This window comes from Macrobrachium rosenbergii, chromosome 40, assembly GCF_040412425.1.
Source record: "Macrobrachium rosenbergii isolate ZJJX-2024 chromosome 40, ASM4041242v1, whole genome shotgun sequence".
Lineage (NCBI taxonomy): Eukaryota > Metazoa > Arthropoda > Malacostraca > Decapoda > Palaemonidae > Macrobrachium > Macrobrachium rosenbergii.
Window position 1 is genome coordinate 27,920,041 of NC_089780.1, and position 26,205 is coordinate 27,946,245.

The window sequence follows — 26,205 nt, forward strand, 5'->3', positions numbered from 1 at the left end:
TATAATACACGTTGCTCGATGTGGGTTGCAGCATAAAAAAATAAATAAATAAATAAAATAAAAAAATCTGGAAAAATGTCCGCGCGGAGAGAGAGAGAGAGAGAGATTCTGTGTGGCCCATACGCGTATGGCATGATGTAATCTCGATAATATCATGAGACTTCGTCATTTTTTTTATGGTAAGCATATCATAATTCATTCTAAAATTAATATTATTAGGTTATTAAAAGTAAATAATTCTCTTTTAAAGAATTGGTGCAGAAATATTTGTCAACTGACTCGAACATTTAACTGCATTACTTTGTTTTCCGTCTATTCAGTATTACTCAGTTCAAGTAAACTAAATGTATCCTTGCTTTTTGTATTTGTATGTAGTATAAAACTGCGTCATTCTTTAGAAAATGTTTAATTTCAGTTGAACATTGTATGGAACTATAAAAAAAAAGTCATTGTAGCTTTCTGTATATTTTTCTTTATTGTAATATATATATATATATATATATATATATATATATATATATATATATATATATATATATATATATATATATATATATATATATATATATATAAAGTTATGTATAATTGTTATAATTGTTCTGTATATATATAATTGCTTTGCATATATATTTATTTGTTTATTTATTTATTTATTTATTTAGTTCCCAGTTCTTGCGCCCCCTTCATTCTTGCGCCCTAGGCGACTGCCTAGTTTCGCCTTAAGGACGAGCCGGCCCTGGCTGCGATGTTGGGCGAGAGAGATTGGGAAGGTGAAGGGATAGAGTAAAGTTTGAAGGAGCCATCTTAGAAGTCATTGTAAAAGAAGGGGCTAAGATTAAAACCACAGCAATACTGGATCTCGTGGGGAGCTGGAAAGTTTCAGGAACCGGCTTTTTATGGTTACAGGGAATTCTGGGGGTACAGGGTCATAAACAGGACGTCTAAAAAAAGGCGGATGGCTGGATTGAGAAACGAGAAATTTGTGGAAAAGAAAATGTCTAAAAAAAAAAAGATCATAAGACTGCAAAGAAGTTCATGAGACTACAAACTAAGATCGTAAGACTACAAAGTAAGAACATAAGACTACATAATAGTAAAATCATGAGACTACAAAGTAAGGTCATGAGACTACTCCAGAGCAGATTTTAGAGGCATTTGCTTTCTCTACAAGAAATTATGAATTGCTTGTGATCTGTCTGTTAAATTTTCATCACCTTACCCCTCTGTGAAGTATGCCAATGGAGCCACTCCACGAACCATTTGGCAACTGCAGGCCCCAGTCAGTGTCTTTACCCCTCACCAGAGTATAGCTGACGGAGAAATTCGAATTAATAAAGTTGTATTGTGCACGCGTCAGGAAAAATCGTCCCTAGTGTGACGAACTGGCGTAAGCCATTTATTCCCCATTCTGAGAAAATTGGCTTCAAAGAATTTAATATCATTCAGACCTTCTAATTAGCTCATCTCTTGGGGCAATTTGGTTTGAAAATGTGACAGCACAGACAGCTGAAGTTTTGGTATGTTATAATGTCAAACACTGAGACATTTTGGCTGGGAAACTCAAAAACTTTAGAAAAATGGGATACGCCAGTTCGACCAAAAACAGGGACGAAATGATTCCTTTTTAATCAACTTACAATGATGGACATCCACTCCAAGAATTGATTGTCAACAACATCGGAAGCAAAATAGCTGTGGCTGCTCTGACAGATAACTGAAGTGCCAAATACATCCAACAAAACTTCAGTGGTCTTGGCCAATTTGTCTCTAATTTTGTTTTATTCACTGAGTTTTTCCAAATTATATCTATTTAGAGAAAACGTACATACACGACAATGAGATTAAGAAATAATTTATACGGCCAATCGGCCAGCATTTTTCCTAATACTAGACATCGGTATACGACTTAAGTGTCTTAACAGACATCATAAGCAAAGATGGCGGCAATCAGAGCGGGAGTTAATAAATATAAAGTTAATAAAAAAGTGAAGCTTGTGTTTTCATTTACGATAAGTACATCTATTTCTCTGTAGATTATAAATCTTGACCGATTAAATTTTTTGAAATACAGTTTTATTCAAATGATGTTCTGCATTTTCAGGCTAATTTTTCTTTGAGTATCCAGCTTCCTTGTACAGTGTTTAACTGACCGCAGCAGGGGTCACCAAAGCAAATGTAACTCACCAGAAGCCGATTTTCTTTGATATGATGTTTATGATGTCTATGGCACTGCCCACAACCTTATACGGTGGTGTGGCGTTCAGGAAGATGGTGAATGGGTTCCACTGCAAAACAAATAGGTAAGTAAAGAAACAGATAAATATATATAAAAGGGAAAATTATATAAAAGGGAAAAGACTTATATACAGTTTTGTATAGTGACCATTTCGTTAGAATAATGCAAGTGTTACTGTCAGTAAACCAATTACTTCTTGATTACTTCGATTTAGGCTATAATATAAACAACCATAAAACTGCATATAATTTTCACAGTAATAGAATTTATGGATACTTGTCACTAAGCCTTATCAGTAAAGCTATTTCATTAAATATCTAAATAATTAACTAGGTGACAGGGAATTCATTTATCGAATATCTGGTATACATAACTGTGAGTCACTTTCATCTTGGGGCTACGAATTTCAGTTGGTCATTTCCAGACTTACCTCAGCCACGGTAAGGTTAAGGCATCCTGTAACGTTCTCCCAGTCCATGTTCTCCAGTTGCTGCTGTACTGATGGAGAGTAAGAGCTAAACTGAGACTACAGGAAAGGATGGCAATACTTGAGCCCTTTCAATTTTGCCCTCAATTACGGAGCATGCATCATATTCCCATCTGTTCCATTAAGCATACTTCATTTACCTTCCTAAATCAGGGAAGGTCTCTCTCTCCCACATAAAAATTCATTGACGATTTACGACAAAGAGAATTGAAGAGGGTGAAGAGAGTGACCTAATCTCTGACTCCACGACCACTTTTGAATTTTGCCGAGTCGAAATCGATAGATTTCAGTGACGTTCCCTCTTGTCAAAGTCCCATATTAATGATGAGAGTGAGAAATGTCGAAAAAAGATTGATTGCTTTCGGTCATTCAGACCCAAAAGATTCCTGTAAAAACCAGCCACTAGATTTCAGTGTAAGGTTAGCATTTGGATAATCAGAGAAGTGGATAGGATGTTCCGGTTTTATGTAGTGTATATAATATATATATATATATGTGTGTGTGTGTATATGTATATATATATATATATATATATATATATATATATATATATATATATATATATATATATATATATATATATATAATGTGTATAATATACATATATATAGATAAATATATATATATATATATATATATATATATATATATATATATATATATATATATATATATATATTGTATATATATATATATATATATATATATATATATATATATATATATATATATATATATGATTCACTACGGGACCAAACCCCGGTCTTTCGAGTGAGATTCCAGGGCATTAGCAATTTGGATGCAAAGGTCATAAAATTACTTGGAACCATAGTACTACGTACCTGAGGTTTTTCCCGGGCAGGCGCCCAGCGCGCAGCGCCCAGCATACCAGCGAATTTTACCCAACTCCCGACCCATCAGCGGTCGAATTGCTACCATTTCATTCGACTTTCCCCTTTCACCAAAAGATATGCTGCAAATGAACACATGGAAACGTGTTTCACAGAAATAAATTTCTGACTCAACACGGGACCGAACCCGGTTAGCAATTCCAGAGCTGATGGGTCGAGAAGTTGGGTAAAATTCTCTGGCTCAAGTTCGGTCCCGTGGTGAGTCAGAAATTCATTTTTGTGAAACACGTTTCCATGTGTTCATCGCCATAGATATAAAAAATTGAAATATTAAACTAAAAGTAATAAAACAAAAATAATTACAATAAAAATATGAAATTATAAAAATTAATATAAATAAAAAGATAGCAAAAAATTAAAATCGTAAAATAAAAATAGAATCAATAAAAACAAAAAATAAAATGAAATAAATGAAAGTTGATGTTATAAAGATAGAAATGAACCTGATAAAAATGAAGCTATTAAGAATAAAAAGTGTTACAGATAACAATAAAGTCATAAAATTGTATATCTGTTCTTTATTTCATTTATCCATTCCCTTTTTATGTCAGTTTGTATTTACGTAATTTTATTTTTATTTCATTTTCTTAATATGGTTATTAATCTGTGTAATTTTGTTAATTTCTTTTTCTTAATTTTTGTGGTATTACTCATTTATTCACTTATTTATTTATTCTGTTCTATATATTTACTTATTTTATTTATTTGTTTCATTTTAGTTATATTTATTTTACTTCTTTTCATCTATTTATCTTTATTTCTTTCTTTTTTATATTCTTTATCTCATTTTGATTTATTTTTATTTCATCCGGTTTATTTTAATTATGCTATCCATAGAGTTATTTATTATCAGTTGAATTACATAGCTTTTACTATCCCATATATTCTTTTTATTTATTCTACGTATTTTGCATACCTGTATATTCTAGTCCTTATATTCAGTGTTTAATTTCGTCTTGTTTTATCATTTTATTTATTTTATTATTGTTTTCATTTTGATAGTTTTTTTTATTTTCTTAAGTTAAATTTTATATTTAAGATGTTTATGTATTTAGTTATTCTGTTCCTTAATTATTTCATCGATTTTCTTTATATATTTAATTTATTTATTTATTTCATTTACTTAATATACTTATTTATATGTATATATTTTTATTTATCTAATTTTCTAACTTTTATTTCATTTGTTTATTCTGTTTATTTTATATTTGTTTTATTTCATCTTTTGTTCGTATAGTTTTATTGTTTCATTAATAATTTGCACTTACATATATATGTATATATAAAGATATGTATATACATATACTGTATATATATGCGTGTGTGTGTGTTTGTGTGTATTTGCAAAAATACAGAGTACTTCGAACACATAATTAATGTCAGCATGTCCTAGACAGAAAACCGTTAGTCCTAAAATTGAAAAAGATAAATAATTTTTTCGTGATTCAAAGTAATCGCGAAATCATTAGAGCAATTTTCAGTTATTTTCTTTGAACTATTCAGTAATATTCACTATTCAGCAATATTCACTACTCAGCAATATTCACTATTCACCAATATTCACTATTCACTAATATTCGCTATTCACCAATATTCACTATTCACCAATATTCACTGTTTGTTACAGTTTTGGTACACAGTCAACATGCATGTTCGCATAAAAGACTGCATTCAAGACCTTTATCTAGATTATTATACGTTAATTGGGACTAGTATTCTTAATTTCATATCTATGATTTATAAGGTTAACTACGCTCTCCTAGACATGAAAGGAAGGTCTATTCCACGATAAGCCATTAAAATCCGGTCCCTGGGTTTCATTAGCCTACAACTCAACATAGATGAGGAGGTTTTACCTTTCCGAAAGGCATCTCATTAGTGGGAGATTGCTCATAAAATTCTGTGACTCCTTTGAGTCAACGTTCTTTCATACAAGCACTGCCCAACGAGACATTCTTCTGCCTTACATGTAGGCGAATTCAGTCGCTTTATAACAATAATGACAAAGTCATATCAAAAGAAGGTATATTAATGAATTCCCATTCGAGAACGTTCCATAGCGTGACGATTTCTCATGCCTCATTATAAACACGATTTCATATTCTTTCGATGATGAAAGTTTCGTTGTCTCCCTGAGAACGCTTTTGATATCCATATGGTATTCAGGGCACCTGACTAGACTTTGCCCGGAAATACTCAAAGAAAAAGGGAATTACCTGCCATCATTGTTTGCAAGAACTGACCTGAGGATGATATACTCTTTTCGGGGGTGTCGTGTTAACTGTGCTTTCCTTTCATTGTGTAATTGATCAGGAATACTTCTTGAAGTCTTCTGTCACCAGATATTAAAGCACCTTGCAATGATAAGACGTAGTACAATCAAAAGAGTACAGAGCTCTGTACTCCGTAATGCGTATGGTCCGGATAAAATGATTATTTGACCTACTGCCCAGGTCTTATGTCCTTACGTGATGTCCTGCTTATCTTTTTCGTAATTTTCCCCTCTCTGTCCCTATTCCTGTTTGGAATCGACGTTCCTTCTCCTTCCTCCTCATCCTCCCCTTTGCCGACGCATAACATCCTAAAGGATATGGACTCCCATATTTACTAAGTTGCGATCACCTATTGCTGGACTGGTCACTTTGGTAAATAATCCACAAATTTCCATCCCTTATGGAAGCTATTCTGTAAATTCTTGCTAAGTTGAAGGCCCTAGCACCTTCACTTGTTTCCTTGTTCATTTCTATTTTTTTCGGATTTGCTTTAATTAATGTATCAAAAGGCCTACCCTTCTAGCTTCCACATCTATATATTTCAAATTTCATTGCTATCGTAATTATCCAGCTGTATGTCCAAGATTGCACAGAGTGCAAAAAAATATTCATTCTCTTTAATCCCGTCTTGTATATTTCCCTGCATCAAGACCCTCGAATATACAGCATACGAAACATTTTACCTTATTAACCAATCACAGGCGAGGGGCGGGACCTAAGACGTAACGCCCACTTCTGCTTTCAGCTATACTGAATATATTGAAGAAACTGCATTCCCCTCTGGCTACCCAGACCACAAGCAATAGTCAGCCAAACTAAAATTTCTTTTAGTTCCTCTGAATTATTTCAAAGAGTTATAATACATTTATGCATTCAAAGAGATCAGTGTATATATTAATGTAAAAACATTATTTCTCCATCCACTGATCTAGAAGCAACAGATTGCTTCATTTTTTCGTTTCGCTTACAGGAAACCTTTCCGAGGGACACCCTCAAGAGACGGGAACTTTCACGATTGACGGAGCTACTACCTACCTTTCCTTCCAGATGTCTGCGAAGATGTTTTTCCAGTATCTTCCCTGCCTCCTGATTACTTACGTGTTTTTCAACATCTGTAAGTTTTTTTTTTTTTTTTTTTTTTTTTTTGTTTCCAGATTTATCTTTCCTTCGATGGTTAGAATATTTTGGTAATTTAGGGTGTTTTTTATAGGCACATTTCCTAGTAAGACTTGCCTCTCCAGATGAAAGGATTCCTTAAGAATTTAACCCATAATATTTGTAACAGACTTCTATTTTATAATTATTTATATCATTTAATAATAATAACGAAAGCTCATCCATGTTTCTTCTTTCTAGAGTAAATCTTATCATAATCATCGCTAATAGCATCAAATTTCAGTGAACCTGTTGTTAATATCTGTCCTACTAATCTAAATCTTTTTAGGAGCAACTCTGTAGTTTCATTTCTTATTTCTTATTCATGAAGCTAAGACACCTCGTTATTCAAACAACATTTGATCAATGGATTATAGGAATAATCATAAGCATCCTTATTAGACAACTTGAGCAAGACTTTGTCATTCTTATTAGTTACTCGAAATAGTTTGGACCTGTAGAAGTAAACTTCAGCTTAGATTTAGTCATCTTATCTAAATAAAAAAATGCAACATAACACTCTTTCTATAGCTACAGGGTCTTCCTCAAGCAACACCAGAATGTACTATCCAGCGGCAGTAACGAGCGCTGACTTACTGAACGCCACCAGCGTTGAAGTAGTGACAAATGTGAGCAGAATGATCTGTGCAGCGAAAGCAGCTCAGAAGGAAATGTGCCACCTCTTCTGCTACACGAGTCAACTGTGCTCTCTCTACGATGTCACAGTGCCGCGACGAGGTGCTTCCAGCGTCGACGGATTCCTCAAAGCTTGCTGGACAGACAACGGTGAGAATAGGTTTGAGGTTTGCCGAAGCGGGTTCGATCTCTTCTTCGGATCTGTTCATTTTGTTTGAAAATAACAGTTGATTCTTGGAAGTTGCTGGATTAGAGGTACTCTTTTACTTTTACTTATTTTTCAATATATGATAACTTGTAGCCTGAACTTGATTTAAGAATTAATGGTATCAGAATTCAGTAATGATATAATTTAGGAATGTGTGAATGAAATTACTTTATTAAAAAGATGGTTTTAAGCTGTCTTTTTACAACGAGATCTAAGTCGGGAGATATAAGCTGGGAGACATAAGGAATGAACAGATGCATGTGACTACTGCTTTTCCCATTTGTAAGACTTATACATCTGCAGTTAAACACGAGAAATACCACAAAAAATGACTTGGAAATTATCGACCAAGTTTAAAAAAATCATAATTAAGCAGAATATCCAACTATTAAAAAATTAATTATTATCCAGTTTTTCAGTTAGAATGCAGTGTTAGAATGATTCATGTGCATTTACATAAGGATGCTAAATGTGTACCTTTGTCAAAATGAATATTTTTTAATTTCATAGAAAGAGCTGTTTTTCAAATATCGTCATAAAGTACAGTCATTCATAATCCAAATTAAATAATATAATATACATGTAAAATTCTAGATATTTTCAGATATAGTGATATTATAGTCTTGATACCTACATGAAATGCTCATTGAAAGATTGAGCTTGATTGTTACTAAACATCCGCATTTAAGTTGAGCCACCATTTGAATGTCCGTTAACATCACCATTTAATACCACAGTTGTATAAAAACCAAGTAATGTATGAAATCTACGGTTTATGATGATATCAGAAAAATGTAAATTTTACTCATTCCTTCAACAGCTACCACAGAAACCAGCGAAAACAACAATATGATATCGGCGGTAAGCATCACAGGCACGACCACCGTCCCCGCTGGGAGCAACCGATCCTGTGGGCAAGGATTTGCTGATGTTCCCGGCGTTGGCTCCCTCTGCTTCAACGAGAACCAGATGAATATGTCCTCTGCAACGTTGGCTTGTTCTTCGTACAACGCATGGCTCGTGACTCCCTTAATATTCGAGACACTGCGGCTTTACGTCGTGGGACTAGAAAAGAAAGGTATGCGGTAAAGTAAATATTTTGCTTACAAGGTTTCGACGTTTGGTAAATAGGAATTTAATTAGGCAGAAAAATAGATGTCTGTTTCCAGGAAAGTTAGGTCATTTCTACCGATATATAACAGGAAAATGTGAGTTTATCCTCTTTTAATTAACTGTAATCAGAGCATAACCTTGACACAGAATAACACCAACTCAAGATATTATTCTCTATATAGATAATTTGTGTATACTTTCAAAATGATATCCATACTGTTGATAATGTCCCGGGTGAGTTCATCAACCACAAAATAAATGAAATCTGTCTCATGGTATCCGTAGACTTTCTTGGATACTAGTTCTTCGTAAACATTTTTATTCACATATTAAGAATTATTTAATATTCCTGATTATAAATGCGCTGGGTTTTCAACCACAGTGATTTGGATATGGATTAAATCTGTCTAGATATATGTCGCATTTGGAAATGAATTACAATGTAATATTGAGGTGAGTAAAAATGTATTAACTATGTCAATAAAATATGATTGTCGTCAATTCGCAAATGAAACAGGAATTAATTAAACATTAAAATGCTATTCAAATAATCTGGATATCTAAATAATGACAACAATATTTCCCCACCTAATACCTTGCTCTGCATTCTCAGGAACAGCCTACTGGCTGGGAGTCAAGAACGGCCTATGGCTCGACGGCCGACCAGTTCTAGAGCTGGCGACCTCGACTCTGACAGGTGGCGCTGCCTGCGCCTACATGGACGGTGGAAGGACCTATGGTTTATACGGTGTAGAATGTAGTTCAGCAATGGGGTCAATCTGTCAGCTCAACTGAACTATGCGTGAGATCTGCATTTGAATTGGAAACATGAGAGTGGAACTGCTTCCTCTAATTATTAGTCTATGTAGTGTTTTCTGCCTTGCATAAGCCTATATTTCCGTATTCTCAGATAAACTTAATTAGTATATTTGGTTATCATGTAAAGTTTCTGCTGAACAAGTTTTCTATGGTGACGTCCCATTGTCTTTGCCTCTACAATTCGTCACACCTGGCATGACGGGTCACGCAAATCCAATCATTTAAATTATGTATATAATTGTTTACCTGTCTCCGATCTGTATATCATGTATTCTTCTTTCGCAGGCATCAAGATTGTATTCAACTTCAATTCTGTCCATTTGTATAATTCAAAGTGTATTCGTTCACTGTATTTATTGTTAATTGTTATCGACCTTAGGTCACCCTTGTTCTCATTGTATTCAGCGGCGCCACGTCAGTCTGCCGCTATATAAACCGCCTGGGTCACCAATAAATTAAAGCATAGTTACGGGCTGCTCCAGGAGCAAGAGCCCGTGCCAGCACAAGGCTGGCTTAATCTGTAACAACCAATAAAGCAGCAGTATCTCTTTCCTGCTCATCTTCTTTAAACAACCAATAAAGCAGCAGTATCTCTTTCCTGCTTGTCTTCTTTTTGCACCTCTTAATTAAAATCAAAGGCACAGGATGGGGAGGCAATTGTAAACAAGTTAATGAGAGATGATCATCTGAATATAGAAATGTATCTTTTTCTTAGCGCTAAAACTGCAAATTAGCAAAGGTAAACAGTCTTCATATAGATTAACAACGGATAGTACATGTAAAAAATCATAAAATGTTAAAAAATTTGGTTTTTGCAATATTAATGCTTTCCCTGTTGCATTTAAGGTCACTAAAAACAAAATTAACGCAGGAGCACCATATATATTCCGGCAGAAGAGATGTCAGCTAAAACATGGATTTCTCATGGTAATATCATCGAGGTTCAATGGTAGCTGAAGACTATCGGTAGACCAAACTACGTAGATTGATGTACTGCCACCAGGGCGGCGCTGCTTGCAGTCGTAAAGCGCGGGAGCTGCAGAAATTGAGCAGTTGCGTGGTGTGTCGTGATTCTTTTCGTTCATTACCGTAATGATAGTGTACATGGTGCAGTCTATAATTGCAGAAATTGGCACAGGAATTCTTCAAGAGAAAATGGAACAATATTTCACAGGTAAGGAAAGCGTACTGAATTTTGTTTATCTGTAATTTTGTGCTTGGCAGATAAGTGGCTTCTCAGCCGAAGATACTCTCCCTGTTAGCACGTCATTTCCAGCATATTACTGTGGGACGTCAGCGTAGTCGCAATTTTAGTTTTGAAACCAGAACATCATTAATCTTATATATACCGCTTAATATTAAGTCTAAAAGATCTCACTCATTATTAAAAATGCTTAGTTATAGGTAGGCCTATAGGTAGCTGGTTTTGGCTGTGAAACCAAGTTGCCTCTTGAATTATCTGAAAACGAAAACCAAGTCAGTTTTGCCTCAGGCGCCCATGTTAGCTATGAGCTGGAAATCCAGATTAGCTCTGTCTGACCTTTAGCCTTTCATGAGAATCTAGATTAGCTTTGATTTGGGACTAAACTTGTTCCTCAACTTGAAATTCATGTTTAACATGGCTAGGGAATCCAGTTCGGCTTTGATCTTTGAGCCTAAGTGTTCTTAGATTAGGACTAAGTATTGCCTCAGACACCCAAGTTGACTTAATCTTAAGAAGGAGGCAGCCCTCCCACTTGAGCCAAATCTCTACTGGGGGAGTCTATGACGGTTGCTTTTTTATAAACATTTCCACGCAAATCTGTCTCTGTAATTTTTTCTTGGTTAGCAGATTCTCCAGACTGAAGGTCATTAAGGACTTAATATGTTTTGTTGAGATTTTCTCTTCTGAATTTTGAGTTTGTATTAGTATCCTTGCAATTATTAGCTGATTGCACACCTTTATTATTATCCTTGTTCTTACTGCTTTCAGGGTTTCGATTAGCTGCAGTTTACATAACTGAGATCCCTGTTTTGCATTGATGAAACCTGTCTCTCAACCTACATCTTTCTTTTCCTGTGGCCAAACTAGTGTTGTGTACCAAGATCTTGAATTTAGCATTATTATATATATATATATATATATATATATATATATATATATATATATATATATATATATATATATATACGTGTATATATGTACATGTGTATATATATATATATATATATATACATATATATGTGTATATATATATATACATGTATATGTACATGTGTGTATATATATATATATATATATATATATATATATATATATATATATATATATATGTATATATATATATATATATATATATATATATATATATATATATATATATATATATATATATATATATATATTAAAAAGGAGCAGGTGAAGGAAAACAAGCAGATACCATGTACAGGAGTTTAATCCTACGTTTCATGACCCTTTGTCACATCATTAGGGGCGTCTATAAATGAAATATCAGACATTAGAGTGCTTTCAACACATTAAGCAAATACATGAGAATATATGCACTAAATTACACTTAAAAATTATACATAAAAAGGCACGGAGTTAGAATTATATAAAAATGAATTAGGCACTAAGTAAAATCATAGACAACTAAAACCTATGCAATACATTACACATAAATTAAACATAAAAGAAGAGAATTTAAAATTACACAGTAAAAAGGAGTAACAAAACCAATGAGTAAAATTACAGACACACTTCAGGGACAAACACCAACCTTTCAAAGCAAGGGTAAAAAGCACGCTAAGATTTCGAGTAAACCTACAGACCAGAGAACCGAAAGTATAAACAACCAAATTAGGCAAGAAACAGTGAAACAGCCGTAGTTGGTGATTAAGAGAAGGGACTTTCAATTTGATACTGAGGCTCTCAAGTATAAGCAATTCTTATGTTTCTTTTGCTTGGCCTATAATTTTGAAATAATCATACTTAATAGGTGTTTTACAGTTGTTAGCATGGTTTCTGATGTTGGATAATTCTGGGCTGGATAGTCTGCAGCCAGTACGATAACTTATTCCAATATGGGAATCAGCTCTTACCTTGAGTAAACGTCGGGTCGAACCCACATAATTACCCGATTTACATCCGGGACACTTATACTCATATACTATGCCCGACGTCAAGGGACAGAGCCGATCTTTCACAGAAAACAATGTGACAAAGGGTCACGAAAACAGAATTAACTTGCATGGAATCTGCTTGTTTTCCTGCACCGCTCTTTTAATATTATATATATATATATATATATATATATATATATATATATATATATATATATATATATATATATATATATATATATATATATATATATATATATATATATATATATATATATATTATATATATATATTATATATATATATATATATATATATATATATATATATATATATCGGATCTTATAAAATTTATAGATTTTGGATCTTGCATTGTAGATTTGGCCATGGTTGATGCATTAGCCTATGTTGTATATGATTCATCATAGTTTTATGATCATTTGTTTCTCAGAGTGCGCATTTTAGCTCATTATTACGTTTTCTTTTGGAGTCAGGCCATATTTTCAGCAGTTTTATGTGATGTAAAGCTTTAAGAAACTATGTCCTGGTGTCCCTATTTCGTTTTAAGAGGCTTCCTTTTGGGGACAAATTTCGCCTAGGAAATTTCATTATTGCTATTTTTAGTGATGTGATTTTACCCCTTCTATTAGGTATCGTATTTGGAAGGAATCTCACACTGTCGCTCTCTCTGTCCGTTCAGCTTGGTATCATTACTACCTCTTAAAGCTGTTAGTAGTATGAGGTCTAAATAATTAGTATTTACATTATCTGTTAAATTACTGGTCATACTGTTTACCGAGTTGTTTTTAGTTGTGGCTGCTCACCATCCAGTAACTATCTTTGTCAAAAAGATATATTTTGTACAATAGGTGGCTGTACTGGGAGAACTTGTCATCCCCCTTAGTCTTCGCACCAGTGCTCTTTCAAAGGTTGTTAATCCGATAAGATCAGACCCAACACTGACGACAGGGGTTTGACGTGATTCTTTTGCCTCGTCGACTAATCAGCTATTCAAATTTTACAGGTTAGGAACCATGTCGTCCATTCTCGTCGTCCTTCACTTTCTAAGAGTAATCTAATCTACACTGAACTAAAGTGTTTGTGTTGTCAACTGAGGGTCACGGGGTCAGTCCTGACGGTGACATTAGTGAAAATAGAATAGGCAAGAGGTGATAAAGTTTAGTAGCTTAGTCAAGTTTCGAGCAATTATTTAGGACCAAATTATGTCAGATCTACCTGCCGCTATTAACTATCTTAGTCCAAGATAATATAACAAAACCAGCTTGCCCAGTAGGTATATCCTATGACCAATCAGAATTCATCTTTGAATAACTGCGCTTCGATAAAGTTGGCTAATTGCTATCATATTCCCAGAAAGTTCTTAAATGTTTACGTTATAATGACTCCTCTTGCTCCGTGTTTCATTTTTTTTTTTTCCAAAACTCCTTCCATACATTCTTCGCGGCTTATTTTCAATATATTTGACATTAAATCGGTGATGCACTTAAAGATCGCAATTTCATGAAGTATGCTATCCTTTATATAATACAATTAAAAAGCGGCACAAGACAGGTTCCACGTAGATCTTGAATACCATTGCAATGTTCAAGCTCATAAAAAAAATGGCCATAATTCCCCACTCACGTAAATTGTGGTGTACAAGGCAATCTTATATTCAGTGGCATGGATGCATAATGAGCTTTTTAGTGTAGCCTAACTCATTGAAAGGGATGTCATTGTCATTATGTTTTCACTGTGCGCTGTAGGGTAAATCATGGTATTATTTTTACAATTACACTGGCTACCCTTGTATATTGAACGATTCTGACCCTCAGAGCTGTAGGAAATTAGTAGTTTTTTAGTAAAACCTCCTACCCCAGCTGTCAGTCTGGGCATGTTGGTGGGAACCGGGAGTTCTCCGGATGGAAAACAACAGGAAAAGAGTAATTTACCAGGTAATTCTACCCTCAAGATTAAGTTAGGTGGGGGCCCATGGGTGGTAAAGTCCCTGGCTGGGTAAAGGTCCAGCTTCCTAGGTTAGGATGGGTAGGGTTAAGTGTGATTTGGTCATCTCTCAACCTATTTATTTTAATTTACAGAGCTGTAGGGTAGGTTAGGAAGGAGGTCCCGGGTGGAGGTGAAGATCATCTGGCCAGTTAAGGACCCAGCACCCTGGGTTGGGTTAGGTTAAACACATCCCTGTAGTTCACTCACTTTGTTTCCCACAAGGTTTTTTATATGTTTTAAATGAATCTGACCTTCGAAACTGTCTTAAATTGTTTTCAGTTGTTCCCCCACCCAAGAAATCCTGGTTGCCACTAGGAAGGCCCCAAACTGATGGTTGGGGGAGGGGTTATCTACAAAAAAAAAAAAATTATTTCTAATGGTTTTGGAATGTCAGATTCGTTCAAAACACATTAAAAAACATAGGTAAAGCATAAAATTCACAGCCAAAAAGAAACAGGGTAGTAGTAAAAAACAACCATAATTATGTCTTGTTGCAATCAGTACAAATGTAAGAGTAAAATAGCCAATTTTTCCAGAGTTCACCAGCAGTCATTTAGCCTTAACTGGAAAAACTCTAATTTAGAATCCTTTCAGATTATTTATAAATGCAATGCACACTGTATCAATTAATTAGGAGAAACTAGGATATCAAAAGAAAATGAGCCATTATTGGTTTTATTAAAACAAAAATAAAATCTACAAGAAAAACTGACATAACTGGATGCTAATAAAGTTTACGTAAATGTTGATATAAAATAAGATTTTATGAAATGACAAAGAATTACATGGTGTAAGACTTCTTGGAGATTTTCACTGCTTGCAGCAATTACTGGTACTAACTAGAGAAACAGATAGGGAAATGTGAAAATATCCTGCAGAGCAAGTCAAATGATTATATCTACAATAAATGCAAACATCAAGAAAAATAATCACTTATACAACATTTGTGAAGGCTTTAACAACTGCTACATTGAGCACATTGATTTATGATAGATCCTCTACCAATAAAATTAAAAATAAATAAAAAGTTGAAGGTATGAGAGTACCTATAATTCCTACTTGCCCCACAAACAGATTTAAAACATTTGAAAGACAACATGAGGTTGTGTCCCAAGTACGTATATGAATAACTCTAGTGGCTTGGGAAATAATGTTTTACAAATCTAAAGCAGAAAACAAATACGTTTCCTGTTGATGGGCAGGAATATTGCACATTTCAATTGCAGTTCTATGATAAAGCTGAGAAACATCACATATTATTGAAGTAATGTGCACTATCTGTAGTATACAAATCTTTGCCTTTTAAATAAGAGCAAACTGGAAAGTCCATGAAACTCTGTAGCAAGGTAACTTACTGGTCATAGGCAGGTGAGTGAGGGGAAGCCCCACTCACCTGCAGTCATTAAGCACTTTTGCCTTTGGCATCATCAACTACTGGGGTGGTTGAGGTGGGACTATGCTAAAAGGCTCAGGTTTATATAGTGAGGAATAATGCAAATTACTAAAAAAAATTTTGTTCCTATGAGAATACAAACCATTGCCTTTTATGTATGCAACTTATTCTTAAGGTGGCAGGATGGTCCTTCAGGCAACTGGTATGAATCTCCCCGCAGAAATACCCATTGGTCATAGTTGTGAGCAGAGTAGCCAAGACTCCTGTAACATCCCATACAATTTGGTTTAAGAAAGCAAGACTGATAGGGCCCTGATCCAGTGAGAGATGTATCTGAACTCTATATCACTAGAAAAACTTGGAGAACCGAGCGCTGCCCTTAATTTAGGGTAGCACGGATCAGAAGTCAGTCATCAATTGATGGGTTCAGATAATAGTTTCATCGCCCATTCACCCATCTTGGTTAAAGGGAGAGTAGAAGGAGTCACATTATTTGCCAAGTTTTAAGACAGGATGTCTGACTGTGAAGTCTAACTGGATTGTGGACCTTACAACAGATATTCAACCTGACTGGTACCTTGTAGAGGAAGGAAGAAAGGAAAAAGGGAGAGAGCCAGTCACTCACCCATTCAGTCTCAAGCCTTAAGCCATCTGAGTACCTCAGGGAAGATTCTTATTTTGTCCTAGAACTTGGAAACTAAACAAAATGTTGGGTAGCATCACAAGTTTTAAGGGGAAGATTTCAAGGGCTTATGGGTGACATCGGTAGGGTTAAATCAAGTAAATGTAGTATGGTGCTGCCAAACACCTGCCCTCATTACCTATGAACCGAAAAGCTCTCAAAATGGTTAGGAATGGCCTAATGTACATGGCTTCATGAACTTTCACCCTGACTGGAGAACTGCCCTCACAGGACAAACTGTGTCTTCTTGATGTACACCATCTTGCGCCTGGCAGTACTACACAGAGACTCCATACTCTGGTCTAAGAGGTTGGGTTTTCATAAGATAGTGTTATAGGGCTTGCACTGGGCACCAGAGCATCTCATGCAACCCAACTGACAAATGCTTGAAGGAAAGGGACTTAAGAGATTTCAAATATCTTACCAGAAACTGTAAGGTTCTGAGTTTGCCATGAATAATCCCCAGCCTTCAGAGACCCATATAAGAAACAAAAGCCCATGCAACTCATCAACAGATGAGGGTAAGACAAGCAAAAGAAGTTTGGAGGATGAGATCTCGATCTGTGGTCTCTCCCATTGGCTCTCTGGTGCCTGAGTTGAGTTGCGGAGAGTCAAATCCCACTCCAAAGACTGAAGGTAACAAGCAGGGTAAAACTGTTTAAAGCCCCTGTGAGTAAGGACAACTCTCCCAAGGAAGAGAGGTCCATGCTTTTCTGCCAGAAAACCTGGTTCAAGGCAGTGCAACTGACTTAACCAAAGAGACTGTGAGAGAAGCATGTCTCAATGAGTGGATGAGTAAGTATGGGATATGCTGCAAAACAGTTGTAACTGGAAAGTCCTTGTCTGTGACACCAACTTGAGAAGATGTTCTACTCCCTGGTGCAAAGTAGTTGAGGCTACCTCAAAATGTTTGTCTTGCAAAGAGTGTGCCAAAGAGGCATATCTGGACTCCTTGACTAGAAGAGCTAGGAGACTGGGATATTCAGTACAGATCCACTGAAAAACTGTTTATCTGAGACCTGGAGTGACAAAATCTCAGTTGATCACTCAACGAATCAGACTGAAAGGAGAAAAGGCAAAAAATATTTATATGTACCAGGAGAAAGGGGTCTGAAATGGAAGAGTAGAACTCCAGGAGATTGTTGTATAACTATGTGGCAAACAAGTGTATCACTAGAGTTCTCCAAAGATCAGAAACTTTCCCAGTGCAAGAAAGCAGAGACTAGTCTGTCCAGTTAACTGCCTCTGGCTGTTTAGCTGGTCTGCCAAAACATTCTGTCTAGCAAGGATGTACCTGGCTGACAACTGAACAGCATGGTGAAATGCCTACATGTTAATCTGCTCCACCAACTGATGGCCATGATGTCAGTCATCAAAACATCTTACAATCTTGGAATGCTTGCAGGGCTAGCAGCACTGCTCACATTTCCAAGATCTTGATGTGCAGATGATAGACAAACCACTCAGCACTCTCCCATCCCTCCTTTGATGCCTACTAGAACAGAAGCATTGCCTGAGGTGAGGAATTTAAGGGAACTCCTGCCAAGAAGGTATTCCCTTCCCTGCTCAAGGATATGAGCTGGAAAGGAGGGTTGCTTGAGGTTGACCAATGCTGCCTTAGTTGCCACACTGAAGTGAGCATAGGTGGAGGCACCCATGCAGAATGAGCTTCTGAAACAAGAGTGACTGAATGCTCCTGCCAAAACCAATCTAGTTATTCCTATCATGACAAAAACTGTCAAGTAACCTCATCAACCAGCTGATGCTAGATTCTCACAGAAAAACTCTTGCCGTGTCATATCTATCATCAGGCCCAGGTACTTTATATCTCTGTCTTGGGCCTGCTACTTGGGCATGAGCTCTGACTTCTCCCAGTTTATCATGATCCCCAGGTCATGACAGAATGAGAGGAGGCAGTCTGTTTCACAACAACTGCACCGCTGAGAAAGCCAACTTTTGATGCCAGGGCGAACACTCACTTGAACTCCTGGGACCAATGCTTAACCAAAGAACATACCTTTGTGATGAAATATTCTTTGTATGCAATGAGAGTCTCATTGCAGACAAAGCTGAGGTACTTCCTGGAGGACTGGAAGTGTGTGTCCTTCAAATTCACTGAAAGCACAAAATCGCTCCCTCTGATGGATCCAGTGTGGATGTGGTATTTCCATCTTAAACGAGTCTAGGAAAAACTTGTTCGTAGGAGAGACTGGTGACTGTAAAAGCCTGGACAGAGGTCATCTATGATTTCCAGAGCACTCTTCTTCAACCTCCCCTTCACCTCTGCTGACAGGGTCAGAGCTTTCAGAGATCCTGGAGGATAGGTGGACTTTGGTAAATTAAGCGGTCAAGCCAAGCACTTCTTGGCTATTCAGCATTCCTGAAGATAGGTTGGATTCTGGTCAGTTAAATGGGGAAGGCATCATTCCTTGAAAGGAGTCTGTAATTGTCCTGAAGGATACAGACTATCCAGGGTTTCACCCTCTGTCTCTGCTACATGACCAGTGATCTGACATGCATCCCCCTACCTGTAGCAGTGGGAGAATAAGACTGCCAACCTCAGCATCCCCCACGCTCCTTCCCCTTACTGCCCTTCTGACTAGAGGGGGAGGCTGAAAGCACTGGGAAGGCTCTTGGCCCTTCTTAGAGGAAAAAGTCTGGGTTCCTTGTCTTGGTTTCATGGAGAAATGCCCCTCCTGACAACAGACATAGAAAGCATGGCCACAATTCTCTTTGTTGTGTTGGAGGACTAAGGAGACCACATGGTTGATCAAAGTTACCTAGTTAACAGATCACATCTCCACTACCATCACCGTACTCATTGGAAAGCATAAAGAGGAATCCAAGGCCAATCCTTTACGCTAAGTGAAACTGCTTTCAGCTGAAACTTGACGGGAGAAGAACGTAGACATGGACACATCTTTTCAGGATCAAGTTTGCCTACTGACAAGAGCAACCATGCACAGTGATACCAGTTGCTGAATAACAATTCAAAGTTGATTTGCAACCACTAGAAACTGTTCCATGCTCTGGTAAACTTACATATGATAAGTTTAGGTTGACTCATAATTGCTCAAAGTTGTAGTCCACAAGCCTGTAGATTTGTGTAGATAGATCAAAACTGAACTTGTAGAAGCTACCGATGAACACTCACATTTACTATTATGTATGCACACATTGGGAGTCTTAGATAAACCAGAAACACCCTGAATGTCTGTATGATCATGAGCACCTGGCTTGCCACGATACTCAGCCATGCAGTTATTGCAATGCAGTGACATTTCATGCATGAACTTGCTGTTGCCAGCACAAGGTCTTGGGATCATGTAATTGTACAGTGGGAGTTCTGGGCAAACCAGGTACCACCTGAGGGTTTGCATGGTCACATGCATGCAGATTGACACTACCCAGCTGCATCTTACTGTAGCAACTTATTGTGTGTTTCTTTACATGCACAATAAGGAGAAGCAAGAAGGTAGTGCCTCAGCAGAAAAATAGACAGGGAATAGTCCAATGCAGAGAACCATAGTGTCAACCCTACCTATGGAAGACATCCCACCCATAGGTGAGTGAATATCATCTCTAAGCCCTAAGAAGGAAGACACTCATTCAAAGTCTGACTGAACTTCTTGTATAAAGCATTCAGAGAACCCATCTTTTCTTCTTCCAGTAGAAGGGAAAGGTAGAAGACAAGGTGAAGGAAATTTTGACACCGAGGAGGAAGATACAAGCTTATATTTCTTCACCTTACTCCTTCCATGAGTCTTACTCTCCTAAACTACAGCAAAAGACATGTCAAGGCAGGAAGCAGCACTAGAGGAGTCTGATCATGATCATGAGACAGACCTGTACTCAATAGTGCAGGAATGTTCCCAAAGATAAAACAATTGCTACAGTAGTCTCAACAGCACTGAGTTCCTTAGCAGAAAGCACCGAAAGACATATCACTCGGAACACCAAGCAAGTCTGTCAGCACCCCAGCAAAGCTGCTGATGAAGAGAGAGAGAGAGAGAGGGAGTGGGGGGTCGTCTGGCATGCAGCCAAAAATATTTGGCAGGGTCAAAACTGGAGTAATCCCTTCAAACAAACTGGCAAACATCTTTTGGCCTTCCTCTGCTGCTGCTGAAGCTCTCCACAACAAGGGACACTACCCAGCACACTCCTGGCAGCAATACAGAACAACAATACTGGTTACACTACCACCAAGGGCATAAAGTGGCCATACACCCACTTACATCCTTTACATCTTTCATCCTTTACATCTTTCATCCTTTACATCTTTCATTGTTCATTTTTTTGTTTAAATTCACATTCAACAAACACAAGTGCGATACGTATACAGCAATTAAAAACAAGGAAGGAAGTTTAAACCTGATGGTCAGTCAGAGCACAGCAAGACATCTTAGCCCATGTATGGCCAAAGAAAAGTGCTTGATGAAAGCAGGTTTGTGAGGTGGGGAGGGGGTTGCCTACCCACCTACCACCAGTTAATTTACCTTGTTACTGAGTCTCAAAAACTGATTCTACCTTTTGCTGAGGAATACTCACATAAAAGGTTATGGTTTGTGTTCACCTAGGAACAAAAGGAAAATTTCAGCAGTGCACTTAACCCATTATGCCCACCAAGGAGTGAGGCTAGATGAAAATAATTCTGTTCTTGCTGTGGTGTTAGTGTGTCATGTGCAGCCCACCATAGATGATAAGGTCTTATTGCTCCTTCCCCTTCAGGTACAATGCTTTTTTGGCTTTAAATTTTCCCTGTCTCAAATTTTGTAACCTTAACTTGCTCATTTTCATTTCATTTTTCAGAAAAAAAAAACAATGGGCAAGGCATAACCCAGATGTCTATTAAACTAATTTATCATAATAATATAACTTCATGTCATTTAACCATAACAACAAGTAAAATTAATTTAACCATAGAAACAAGCAAAATTCTTATAGGGTTGGCCAGTAGGGTGGGTTCTTTAAACATTAAAAATTGGAGCTTACTAATATACGGTATCTTTAAATAATAATAATAATAATAGGTAGTAGACCCTCTTTTAAACATTGGTGTTGAAGGTGATAGCAGCATCAGTGGCACTCAGTTTGTATTGAGTTTATTATATAAGTGACTTACCCAGTAATTACATAGCTACTAGCTTTCTACATGGCAGTCTTAGAAGTCAAATTTTGCAGTGGCACTACTATCATTCATGTAGGTGACAAGGTCCAGCCCACTTTCAGGCAAAGAGCTTCAATTCGTTTTCTGGCAGCTCCCGACTAACATTGGTGGTTTTGTGCAGTCATCATCATAATTTTTTGGATATTTGTCCAGTATTTTGGTGAAGTATTCGGATTTTGCTTTTTCAGTGTGCGCCAAAAATTTTCTTCTGCTATTTAGTAATTTTGTTAGCTCTGTTAACTTTATTCTAATTAGCTAGGATGTCTGACTCTAGTTGTTCTAGTTTTCGGTACTGTTCTGAAGGTTGTAAGACTAGATTAGTTAAGATCTCTTTTAATTCTCACACTGTGTGAAATGTAGGGGGAAGGACTGTAATATAGATCTGACTTGTTCTGAATGTCAGGATTGGAACGAACAAAAGTGGAAGGCTTTGAAATCGCACTTAGTGAAATTAGATAGGGATAGAAAGAGGAAGGCGGCCCTTAGAGCCGAGAATAAGGCTAGTTTAGCTCCTGTTCCATCTCCTCCTGTGATAGAAGATAGTGTTATTTCTTCTCCTCAGATCCCTGCTTTGTCTCCAATCCTTAGCCCTCCGACTTCTTTGCCTCATACTCCTTTACCAGGTTCCTGTGCTTCCAATCTCGACACCATTGCCAGCTTCAAATCTAGGTTTGCCAAGAAATTTGAATTGGTAGCCAACACGGTTATGGAGTTGGGTGTGTCATTCAAAGCCTTTGTGGAAAGGCCTTCCAGTGTTCCCAGTGTTAGTAGTGCCGTGCAAAGTGGCAGTGTTGTGCGTGTTGAGGAGGTGGCTTCCCATCCCACCAGCGCTCCTAGACGAAGGTCCCTGTCCCACTCCCCTGCACCGGGAAGAAGACATACCAGAGATCCAAGGGAGGCTGGTGGGGTTGGCCCAAGGGTAGTTGCCCCTCTACCGAGCCTGTTGCCCGTTCCCGCGCTTCGGCAGAGCACCATTGGAAAGACGTCTCAGTGCTGATTGTCTGTCATCGGACTCGGGGACTCTGCCCAACAGGAGGCACTAACGGCGCCGAGTTGTCGCCTCTAGGCCTTTGAAGAGGCATTATGCCATTGCAGACAGTTCTCCTCTTCCTGTTCAGAGGTATAAGGAGGCAAGTGTCACTCCGCAGCCTTCGTGCAGCTCCTCCATTCCACCTCCAGACAGCCCGAAGTCTCCCAAGGTCTTCGAGCACCCAGTGCTTGTTCCTCAGCACTCTGATCTTCCACGAAAGTGTTCATCACCCTCTTCTCTTCAGTCTTGCACTCACGAGCGCCAGTCTCCTGCCATTCATGTGTTGCTCGTTTCAGTGCCTTTGCTTCTTCAACCTGCGCTGCGCCAACTTCTGTCTGCTCGGCACCAACCTCGCCCCTTCTGTGCTCATCTACTGAGGAGGACTCTTCCTTAGCCCCACTAAGTTGTCAGCTTGAGGATCTTATGGACTCTTTGAAAAAGTCTTCGTCTTCCAAGGGCAAGGACCCTTCTGTCTCCGATTTCGCCAGATGAAGAAGAAGCTGAGCATGACTCTACTCCTTCGTCAGCTTACTCCAGTTTGCTGAAGTTCTTTTTGGCAAACTTTTTTCTTTGAGCCTGGCTCTCCATCTTTGCCTGCGTCTACCTTCCTCATGAGGAAGCGCTCTACTGATTCTGCTTGTCTCCCCAAGCTGGTTCTTTCCTCCTCTTCGAAGAAAGTCCTTCAAGAGGTTGATGACTGGTTGGCCTCAAAGAGGGAGCAAGGCAAAGCGACCTTTGCCTTCCCTCCTTCTAAGCCCCTGAAGAAGAAACACTGTTTCTATGCCACTGGAGAGGCTCCTTCTTTGGGAGGTTCTGCCTCCTCCCAAGGGACCTTCTCCAGTTTGGTTGATGCCACACATCGAGCTGTGTTCTCCTTGGCCAAGATTATGTTTTCTCATCAAGAATCTTTTTAAACTTTAGAGATTTTCAGTTTTTTGGATTGGACTGTGGGGGCTTTGGCGAGAAAAATTAAAGACTGTCCGGACCTTGCCGAAGATTTCGCTTCTGACTGGCTAGGTGTCTTATCATGCGCTGACAAAGCAGTCAGGGATGGTTTCTCCAAACTCCCTTCCCTTTTCTCATTGAGCATCCTTAAAAAACAGAAGTTGTGGTGTTCCTTTGCCACCAAGGGAGTAACATCTATGCAAAAATCGGCGCTCTTGTTTTCTCCCTTAGACTAGACTCATCTCTTCTCTCAAGATACAGTTAGAGAAGTGTTGTTGGCCCTTCAGAAGAAGTCTACTATGGACCCTCTGGGTCAATCCACCAAACGCCCGAAGGAAACTCCCTCTGTTTCCACGTCTTTCTCGCCCTTGCAGCCTCGGCCCTTTCTTGGAGCATGATCAAGACCTCAACCCAGACCTTGAGCTAACCTGCACCCTCCCTCGAGGTCCATCAAGAAGTCAACCTTCAAGCCTGCTGCAAAGAAATGAAGCTTCTGTCCTTCGCACGCCATTAAAGCCAAGCTATGTCTCTTTTGGGAGGAATGGAGTCGCAGAGGGGTGGACCCCTGGGTAGTCCAAGTGCTGAGAAGAGGCTACTGCATTCCTTTCAAAGAAAAGCCTCCCTTGTCCAGGTAGCTGATCACCTTGATTCACAAAGGAGCAGTAGAGGAGCACTGGATCATTCGTCGGGGGGTTTTTACAACCGAATCTTCGTAGTCCCCAAATCATCGGGGGCTGGGGGCCTGTTCTGAATGCCACCGCCCTGAACTTATTCGTCTTGAAGATGAAGTTTCACATGGAGACAACCTGCTCTTTCATGTCCTCCCTCCACCAGGGCAACTGGATGGTCACCCTGGACATGCAGGATGCCTGTTTCCACATTCCCATCCATCCGAACTCCAGCAGATATCTGAGATTCATGTTTTGAGGCAAAATTTTCCAATTTCAGGCCCTTTGCTTTGGTCTGTCCATGGCCCCTCAAGTTTTCACCAGGATCCTCGCTCCTCTTGGGAAATGGCTTCATCTTCTCAGGATCAGTGTGTCCCTCTACTTGGACGATTGGCTTCTCCGCTGCACGTCAGAAGCTCAGTGCATGGAGGACTTGAAGAAGACCCTTCGCCTAGGACAAGAGCTATGCATTTTGATAAATCCTCAGAAGTCACAGATAACTCTGACACAGAAGATTCTCTATTTATGGATGATTCTGGACTCTCGAGGTTTTCGGGTTTTTCTATCCCTGAAAAGGATCGAGTCTTGTCTCCAGACAGCTTGGGAGGTCCTTTCTCTCTCAGTTTGCTCAGCTGTCCAGTGGATGAGTCTCCTGGGTATGTTGGCCTCAGGAGAGCAATTTGTGAAGTTGAGTAGCCTTCATATGAGGCCCCTGCAATTTTATCTGAAAGCGAGCTGGTGCAGGAAGACCCAGCCAGACACCTTCTTCTTCCCCATCTCATCGGAGATCAAAGAGGATCTTCGATGGTGGTTGTCAGAAGAGACTTCAAATAGGGACATCTCTTCTGCCTCTGAACCCTAGCCTAGAGCTTTATTCAGATGCCTCCAATCTAGGTTGGGGAGCCCTTTTAGGGAATCAAAGGGTTTCAGGAACATGGACGTTGGTTCAGAGGACCTTACATATAAATATCAAAGAGCTAAAGGCCATTCACCTGGGCCTTCAGTATTTCACTTCGCTGGTACCAGGAAAGATTGTAGCAGTATATGCGGACAACATCACAGCCTTGTCCTATGTCTGCAAGCAGGGAGGCACTCACTCCTTTACTCTCTGCGAGACGGCGAAGAGCCTCCTTCTTTGGGCAGAGCAGAATCAGGTCACAGTCATTCCTCGCTTTGTCCAGGGAAGAATGAACGTCTTGGCAGACGAATTGAGCCATTGCCGTCAGGTCCTGCCAACAGAGTGGACCTCAGATCTTCTAGTCTTCCTCGATCTATGGAAGATATGGGGCAAGCCTTCCATAGATCTCCTTGCAGCGTCAAGGAACCATTGTCTGCCTCTCTTTTGCTCCCCAGTTCCGTTCGGACCCTCAAAC

At 38.4% G+C, this 26,205-nt stretch overlaps 1 long non-coding RNA gene across 2 annotated transcripts in view; it reads left to right on the forward strand.

The window, feature by feature from the left end:
- The first annotated feature begins 10,830 nt into the window (after positions 1-10,830).
- LOC136826296 (uncharacterized) overlaps positions 10,831-26,205 on the forward strand; it is a 236,496-nt gene continuing 221,121 nt past the window's right edge. The window contains exon 1 of one of the 2 annotated variants that reach the window (XR_010849584.1): positions 10,831-11,012. This is a non-coding gene — a long non-coding RNA (uncharacterized lncRNA). The remainder of the gene's footprint in view (positions 11,013-26,205) is intronic. The other variant, XR_010849583.1, reaches the window with a different exon arrangement.